Source organism: Fundulus heteroclitus, chromosome 16, assembly GCF_011125445.2.
Source record: "Fundulus heteroclitus isolate FHET01 chromosome 16, MU-UCD_Fhet_4.1, whole genome shotgun sequence".
In the NCBI taxonomy this organism is placed as follows: domain Eukaryota; kingdom Metazoa; phylum Chordata; class Actinopteri; order Cyprinodontiformes; family Fundulidae; genus Fundulus; species Fundulus heteroclitus.
Window position 1 is genome coordinate 32,726,164 of NC_046376.1, and position 9,257 is coordinate 32,735,420.

The 9,257-nt window shown below is 38.6% G+C and overlaps 1 pseudogene; it reads left to right on the forward strand.

Moving 5' to 3' along the window:
* Positions 1–207: 207 nt before the first annotated feature.
* LOC118566338 lies at positions 208–1,344 on the forward strand (annotated as a pseudogene).
* Positions 1,345–9,257: the final 7,913 nt, after the last annotated feature.

Sequence of the window (9,257 nt, forward strand, 5' to 3'; positions counted from 1 at the left end):
CCGTATAAATACAGGGCAGCTTCCACTGAAGAACCAAAGCCTCAAGGAGTTCTTGCTTCAACAGTGTTTGAACGGAACTTCCTCTTTTCATTGAGCCGAACAAGCCTGCATTCCGGAGATCTCTCAACCCTGCTTCTACTTGAACACTATTTTTAAAATTGAAACTAAAGCTTTATTTTTTTACCGTTCGTTTTTGTTTTAAAAAACTCAACGCCAGCCAACATGGAATCTCAGGTGCGTCAGAACTACCACCGCGACTGCGAGGCCGCCATTAACAGGATGGTCAAACATGGAGCTGTTTCGCCTCCTACACCTACACTTCTATGGTAAGAATAACCTTTCACTACTGGTGTCACTAACCTGCTCTATTGGCTAATTTTTCGTCAACCTCACTTGTACCCAAAATGCTGCGCTTACACTCAAGCTGCAGTTCTTCCTAGACTCCCGCCGTGACTTAATGCGTTCTGACCATAGCCCGATAATGATGGCGGCGTTTAAGGCTAATAATAACTGTTTACCTCTTTGCTTTTCCACCAGGCATATTACTTCTGCCGCGACGACCGTGGCGCTGCGGGCTTCTCTCACTACTTCAAGGAGAACAGCGATGAGGAGAGGGAAGCATGCTGAGAAGCTGCTGTCCTTCCAGAACAAGAGAGGAGGCCGCATCTCTCTCCAGGACGTGAAGGTAAACGGAGCTGCTTTCCTAGCTGCTGCAAAATATTAGAAAATGAGCCTTCTGCTCCTGGTAGTGTCTGTAAATGGACACTGACGCTTTGTTCATCGGGGTAATTGCCTGCGGTGGCACCCAGCACAATTTTAAAATGAACTTTAAAAAAAATGTAATTGGGGACTTGAGAAACGTATACTGAAAACCTTTATTTTTGCAGAAACCGGAGAAGGATGAGTGGGGCAGTGGCCTGGAGGCCATGCAGTGCGCCCTGCAGCTGGAGAAAAATGTCAACCAGGCCCTGCTGGACCTGCACAAGCTGGCTTCTGATCACGTCGACCCCCATGTAAGTTTAATGTGGCCTTTACATGTTTGTTTTTTTTAATATTCTAATTAAGCGTTTAATGTTTTGAATCTAATGAGAAACTCCTTTTCAGCTGTGCGACTTCCTGGAGTCCAACTACTTGAACGACCAGGTGGAGGCCATCAAGAAGCTTGGAGACTACATCACCAACCTGACCCGCATGGATGCCCACAACAACAAGATGGCAGAGTACCTGTTTGACAAGCACACCCTGGGGTGCTGCAAAAAGTCTAAAGGCCAAAAGTCTACATGGAGTAGAAATGTTCCTGAATCTACTCAATTTGCTTGGAAGCATTTCACTGATCTGTTCTAACTCTGTATCTGAAGTTGTAGTTGTGGCTGGTCTCCTGGTTGTGTATTCAGTAGTTGGTCTTCTTGTAACTTATTTTCTGAATAAAACATTTTGAGCTGGACTTGTCTCTGCCTTTAGTTCTTGGTTGGAAGGCCTAGTGCCTTCTGTTCAAAGCCTCCTAAAAAAAAAATGTGTTTCCTGATTTGAAAATAAAATCCTAAAGCCCACTTAGGAGTGCTTAAAAAGGTAAAATCTGTTTTCGTGGATTAAAAGAGCTGTGATAAACCTGCCTCGGATGAGGGAAGAAAAGGCAACCCCTGACCATGCCTCTAAGGAATGTCTCCCTTCTGGATTCAAAAGGGTAATTACCGAGGGGGTCCCAATTATTATATATTTTTAACCCAGAATTCGGCAAAAATCAAGTAGGATGGGCTTTTTGGTCGGCACATGATGCTAATACTTATGGTGCTATCTTGAAGCAAGGGTTCAAATCTTTGCCTTTCTACATGGAGTATGCTAACTCAGACGAGCATTGACAGCTAACTCTAGGAAGGTGTTAAACATGTCTCCTTTTTTTAAAAAGCAGTTGCTTCTGTATCTGGTGAAGCTTCTCAGTATCCAGGTCGTGTGTGTGTGTTTTTTTTTTTTTTTTTTTTTTTTTTTTTTTTTTTGGACCGTGATTCTGTACTGGATATAAAGAGGAAAAATCTCCTTTCAACTGAAAGGGGGGGGGGGAAATCAGAACGATCTGTCAGCAATACTGATGTGAAATAATTGAGAAACTAAAGTTGCACAACCCTGGCCATTTTCAATGTCATCACAACAGTTGTGCAAGAATTAAATGACCACATGTCAATAACTGAGGAAGATTTAAGTAATGCATATTTACATGAATAACATGGTACTTAAATGTTTTTTTGGCCAATACTCATTTTTCCATGTTTAAATCCTACAAAATAATGGCTACTTTTTATACTTTTTAAAGTGAATTCTCAGAATTGCTTTGAGAGGTTTTGTGATGACATGGCAATTGTGGCAAATTTTATATAGCACAATTCAGTACAGAGACAATGCAAAGTGCTTTACATGATTTAAAATATAGAAATAAAAGCAAGTAGGGATAGAATGTAGAAACAAAAAAAGAACATTTGAAAACAGTAAAACAGTTTAACTTGAACATTCAAAGGCAATTTTAAACAAATGTGTTTTTAATCTCGATTTAAAGAACTCAGGCTTTCAGCACTTTTACAGTTTTCTGGAAGTTTGTTCCAGATAAGTGGAGCATAGGAACTAAATGCTGCTTCTCTGTGTTTGGTTAGTGTTCTAGGTATGCAGAGCAGGCTGGAGCCAGAAGACCTGAGTGGTCTGGAGGGTTTATTCGCCACCTGGTGGAAAAGCTCAACACTTCATTGGGAAAACAAAATCTTTGTTCACTATTTAATTTGTAATCAGTTCTTTCTAGATTCGGCATACAAGTATATTTTCTAATGGCACGCAACACTTCTTGAAATGGGACATCTTGCTGTGGCTTTAATATCGTTGGTGATCCTATTTTTAGCAACAGAGGTGGAATTGGACAGTGCTACCTCTGTTCTCTTATTTAAGGGGTCAAGACTTTACAGTTTTTATTGGTTGCTTTGACACAGCAGTCAACTAAAAACCCACATTTTTCAAAACAGTTAACGCAGATGTCTAAACAGTGGCACCAATGGTCAAAATTAAACATTTTGTTTGCAAAAGGCTCCAACTCTGCCAAAACATTTAACGTATGATCCAAAAGCACATTTTGCCTTTAAACAACACAACTTTCACACACATGTTTGAGCCCTTCCAATCATTCGTTACACAAGGGGCAACAAAATACAAAACACCACACTCAATGTGAATCAGTGCAGCATTGCTGGTTCATTGTAGCCAATGACTGTACGCAGCTTACATGGCAGTGTCATTTGTAATCAAATTTTCCTTTTTGCAAAAAAAATTTATCCAGAAGCAAATATGTTGTGATGCAAATTTTATTGATTCTTCATTCTTTTTTTCCAGATAAACAAATGAAATATTCCAAAAAATTAAAGATTCCAACAGAAAATACTAGGGCTGTTTGTTCCTTCTAGTCCATTCTGTCCTGACGAATAGGCCACATGGCTTCATCTACGTCATATTCAATATTTTCCCTTGCAATGCACCTAGGGAAAAATCTTCTTGCATGCCTGATCCATCCTTGACATGCCTCTGCATCTATATTGTGGGCAGCAGCAGTCATTGCATTGAGCAAGAGCTTCTGGTCATAGGGGGGGTGATCATATACTTTCCATCTCCATGCACTAAATAATTCCTCTATAGGAATAGATACAGATGTATAAACTGTATAGCAGCAATACCTGCTCTCCCGTCGAAAAACTCTTACCATGGATGCAACCTTGTTTCTATTGAAAGAAGTTTGGACTCTTTGTCCCGCCCCTCTAAGTGAAAGGCCATGATTTACCACATGATCAATCATAGTTGACTAAATTTCATCTGTAACTTGAGTCCTTCCAGCTACACTGCCACCTCGTACACGGACTCCTCTTCCTCATAATCTTCTTCCCCTGACCCCTCTACCTTTTACTCTGACTCTCATCTGCCTTACGTTGACCATCCATGCTTGCAAAGAACAACACACAACATGGCATCTTTTACGTAAAGCCTGCAAACTGACTGCAAATTGAAAAATTGTGTAAAGAGGTGTCAATCAGGTGCCTCAGTAATTTCATTCTGAGCAAGAAGTTTCTAAGAGCTTGGAACATATGGTTTCTGTTTTGCTACCACAGCTAAAGCAATGGAGTTTGGACTGCATGAATGACATCTGCGTTAACTGTTTTGCAAAAGGGCGGGAAAATGAGTCAAACCAATGAAAATGGGTTAACTCATTAGCAAGAGGTGTCTTTTGCTCTGCTGAGACGGTGATGCTGAAAACTGAGAGGTTGCCAGTTTCTTCAAACAGGTCAAAGCAATCTATAAAAACTGTAATTAAAATCTGACCCTTTGTATCCTGCGGTTCATCTGACAGCTCTGTTAGATTTGGGGCAGTCCTGAACAGGGTGAGATGCAAGCAAAAGGAGGTCATTGTTCCACAGAGGAATTTCTCCTGGGAATGCCACAAGGAAAACTGTAAATGTGCCATGAAATGCAAAGGCAGTGCAGTTACCCACTGCAACTGTGTACATGTATCAGATAAGAGTATACACAATCATTTATGTAACACTCCTTCAGTGGGTATTTTATGCTTTCTTACATTATTGTGATACGTTTGTGCAATCATAACACTGATAACACTAATTGAATCTTTTCCGTCACTGTCGAGGGATTTTGGCCAGCGCTTTTTTGGAGAATTGTTTTAACTCAGCCATTCCGGAGGGTTCTCCAGCATGGCTGAGTCACAACATGATGTCAGAAGATTCTCCTTCTGGCTTTTTAGCTGGAGAATAGAATTCATTGTTCCATCAATTAGTGCAGATCCTGACAGGCTAAAGCAGCTGACATCAGAGTACAGTGCGATGAGCTGGAGGAGGCAGCTGGGCAAAAGGAGCTCTTCGGCTGTTGCTCCTGCATTCTATTCTTGTTGAACGCAGGAGCAACATTGGGAATCAAGCATGACACAAATGTGTTTGAAAAGTGGGGAAATAAAGCTTGTTTCTGTTAATGGTCAGGGACTGATGGAAGAGACAGAAAAGTGTGAAAAGAGGTTTCCTCTTTAGGAATGAGATGGTCGGAAAATACTACGAAAGCATACTACAAAATGCTTTCTTGTACTTCTTCTGCTTTAATTTGTTTTCCTGCTACATTGAAGACGTTAATAAATGTTTTGTCAATAAACATGAGCTGAGTGAAAACGTTCTTCTGACTTGATGTTTTGGGGGTTGTAAAAGAAAATTTTACAAGATTCTTTAAAGACACATCAATCAAAGATTTGGGTGTATTTCTGGTCTTCAGTTATTGTAAAACTTTAAACCATCAATACCAATTTTGTCTGATATATATATATATATATATATATATATATATATATATATATATATATATATATATATATATATATATATATAAGCTTTTTTATTGTTACTGTCAATCATTTTAGGAGCACTGGTAATGTCTCACTGCGTGGGAGAGAGCACTCTCTGTGATACAGCTTTTTGATGTTTTAAAACAATAAATCATGATGGACTTAACGTTTTAAATTGCAGTAAAGAATCCGCAGGGTATGTTTTCTAGAATAACACAGGTTGAAAGCATTAAAGGAAAAACGGAAATCTTAATTAATTCAGCCTCCATGTTATCTGCTGTAGTCTTGCTCTCTCTCACTCTACAACAGCCTGAAAAAACTACATGTCTTAACATTTCATTAAAAAAAAAAAAAAAATCAAAAAAATCCATTAGAACGGTTTCTTGCATCTCTGCAAGAAACCATTGGGGGAGTGTTGGCCTAGTGGTTAAAGCAGCACGCTTGCACTCAGAGAACGATGCAAGTACCCGGTTCGATCCCCAGTGCCTGCACTCTGGGTCCCTGAGCAAGACCCTTAACCCCAAATTGCTCCCTAGGTGCTGCACATGGCAGCCCACTGCTCCCCAAGGGTGATGGGATAAAAGCAGAGAACAAATTTCCTTGTGGTGTATGTTTCAATGACAATAAAGATGATATTACTATTACTCTGACTTCATTTTAAAATGCCTAATAATGAAAATTGCTACCTTTGTTGGCTTCACTCTAAAGACATCCCAACACCAATAGGTGTTGTTAGTAACACACTCAAAAAAGCGAACCAGGGTAGCAGTTTTGCAAACAATAACTTGTCGATTTTTACAGTTTTTATTCATTGCTTTGACACGTTTGAAGAAACTGGCAACCTCTCAGTTTTCATCATCACCATCTCAACAGAGCAAAAGACACCTCTTGCTAATGAGTTAACCCATTCTCATTGGTTTGACACATTTTCCCCGCCCTTTTGCAAAACAGTTAACACAGATGTCATTCATGCAGTCCAAACTCCATTGCTTTAGCTGTGGTAGCCAAACAGAAACCATATGTTCCAAGCTCTTAGAAACTTCGTGATCAGAATGAAATCACTGAAGCACCTGATTGACACTTCTTTACACAACTTTTCAATTTGCAGTCTGTCTGCAGGCCTTAAATGGTGCCATTTTGGTTGTTGTTCTTTGCGAGCATGGATGGTCTAAGGCAGATGAGAGTCAGAGTAAGAGGTAGATGGGTCAGGGGAAGAAGATTATGAGGAAGAGGAATCCATGTGTGAGGTGGCATTGTAGCTGAAGTTACAGATGAAATTTAGGCAACTATGATTGATCATGTGGTAAATCATGGTCTTTCCCTTAGAGGGGCGGGACAAAGAGGCCAAAATGTTCTCAATAGAAACACAGTTGTTTCCATTGTAAGAGTTATTCGACGGGAGAGCAGGTATTGCTGCTATACAGTATATACATATATATCTGTATCTATTCCTATAGAGGAATTCTTCAGTGCATGGAGATGGAAGGTATATGATCACTGCTCCTATGAGCAGAAGCTCTTGCTCAATGCAATGACTGCTGGTGCCCATGATATAGATGCAGAGGCATGTCAAGGATGGATCAGGCATGCAAGAAGATTTTTCCCTAGGTGCATCATAAGGGAAAATATTGAGTGTGATGTAGATGAGGTCATGTGGCCTATTCGTCAGGACAGAATGGACTAGAAGGAACAAACAGCCCTAGTATTTTCTGTTGGAATCTTTCATTTTTTGGAATATTTCATTTGTTTATCTGGAAAAAAAGAATGAAGAATCAATAAAATTTGCATCACAACATATTTGCTTCTGGATCCATTTTTTGCAAAAAGGCAAATTTGATTACAAATGACGCTGCCATGTAAGCTGCGTACAGTCTTTGGCTACAACAAACCAGCAAAGCTGCACTGATTCACATTGAGTGTGGTGTTTTGTATTTTGTTGCCCCTTGTGTAACGAATGATTGGAAGGGCTCAAACATGTGTGTGAAAGTTGTGTTGTTTGAGGGCAAAATTTGCTTTTGGATCATATGTTAAATGTTTTGGCAGAGTTGGAGCCTTTTGCAAACAAAATGTTTAATTTTGACCATTGGTGCCACTGTTTAGACCTCTGCGTTAACTGTTTTGAAAAATGTGGGTTTTGAGTTGACTGCTGTGTCAAAGCAACCAATAAAAACTGTAACATGTTTAATGAGCATGCTGATTAAAGAAGCAATCAGTACATCTACATCTATATCAGCACTGTAGGCTTAAGAGTTATTTTTTCGAGGCACATCATTATCTTCTCAACATTTAGGAGGTATATACCAAACAAAGAACTACCCCAAGAGGCATAGGCAACCACAGGTCATTAAACTTAAGGATGTGCATAAAATGTAAAAATGACCAGAAAGGCTAAATTATCAGCAGCATTGAAGAAACCTTTAATATTTTGTAACATAAAAACTGGAGTACAGATAAATGGTCTGCAAAATGGTTAATACTGAACAACAGCAAATAGCCAACGTTTTTTTAAGTAACACTGCAGTTGCTCTATTTTACTTTTATATTTCTGCTTAATTTTTCTGTTTGTTTATTCAAAAGGATAATTACTATTAACAATAAGCCAGATCTAGCAAAAAACAACAACTAATTTTTATCTGTTCTGTTCATCTATTCTCTGGTTGATTGATGATATAAAAGACAATATAAAACAATGCTTCAGACTTATTCTGTGTAGTAGCCTACATACAAGGCTGGAGAATTAGGTTTAGGGTTTACCTTCCAGAAGAGTCCCAAGACAGTGCTCACTATTACTTCTAAATGAAGACGTTCAGCAGCATGTTATGGAACAAGCTTTTACATACTAAGCATTGTTCAACGGCCAGAAAAGCCTTCAGGAAGTTGCAGACTCCATTACTAAAAGTGAAATTATGTGACAGATGGACCTGTTCTACAAGCTGAGCCTCTTACAGAAGCAGGGAATGTGTTTGTTATGTATTACCCATCAATGAATAAGAGGAGAACTACTGTATATGCTTCAAATTTCAAAAAGTCTGAAGGTGCTGGGATTTCTATCCCTTATCTGTCAGGTGCACTGTGTCAAAAAGGTAATGAACCTGCTTTGTAAAGAAAGACTATGGTTCTACTGAATGAAGAGGTTTTAAACAAAGCAGGCGTCCACACAGACAAGCCCGTACATGGCAGTATACAGGATATGTACATACATACATACATATATATATATATATATATATATATATATATATATATATATATATATAATTTAACTTTATTGATCTCACAATGGAGAAATTCACTTCTGCATCTTAACCCATCCCCTTGGGGAGCAGTGGGCTGCCACTGTGCAGCGCCTGGGGAGCAATTGGGGGTTAAGGGTCTTGCTCAGGGACCCAGAATGGCAGCTTGTGGGAGTTGAACTCAGAACCTCTGGGACCAAAGCTCTGTGCTCTAACCACTAGGCCACCACACAACCACTACATATATATATATATATATATATATATATATATATATATATATATATATATATATATATATATATATGTATATATTTATCTATCTATCTATCTATCTATCTATCTATCTATATATATATATATATATATATATATATATATATATATATATATATATATATAAATCCCAACTATTACTACAAATAATAATGATAACTTTTTATGAATGGGTGGATCTTGCCTTGATAAGATAGCATTTTACAGCAAAATAGCAAAACAAATAGAAAAACTGAACATGACGTGTTGCTACATGGTTCAAAACTATATCTAAAGTGAGTTTGGTGGATGTTACCGAAAGGTCTGGCTAAATGAGGCTTTTTTTTGTCTGTTTTGTTTTTGCTTTGTCATGCAAGATTGCTCTGATGTTGAGTAAAACCATA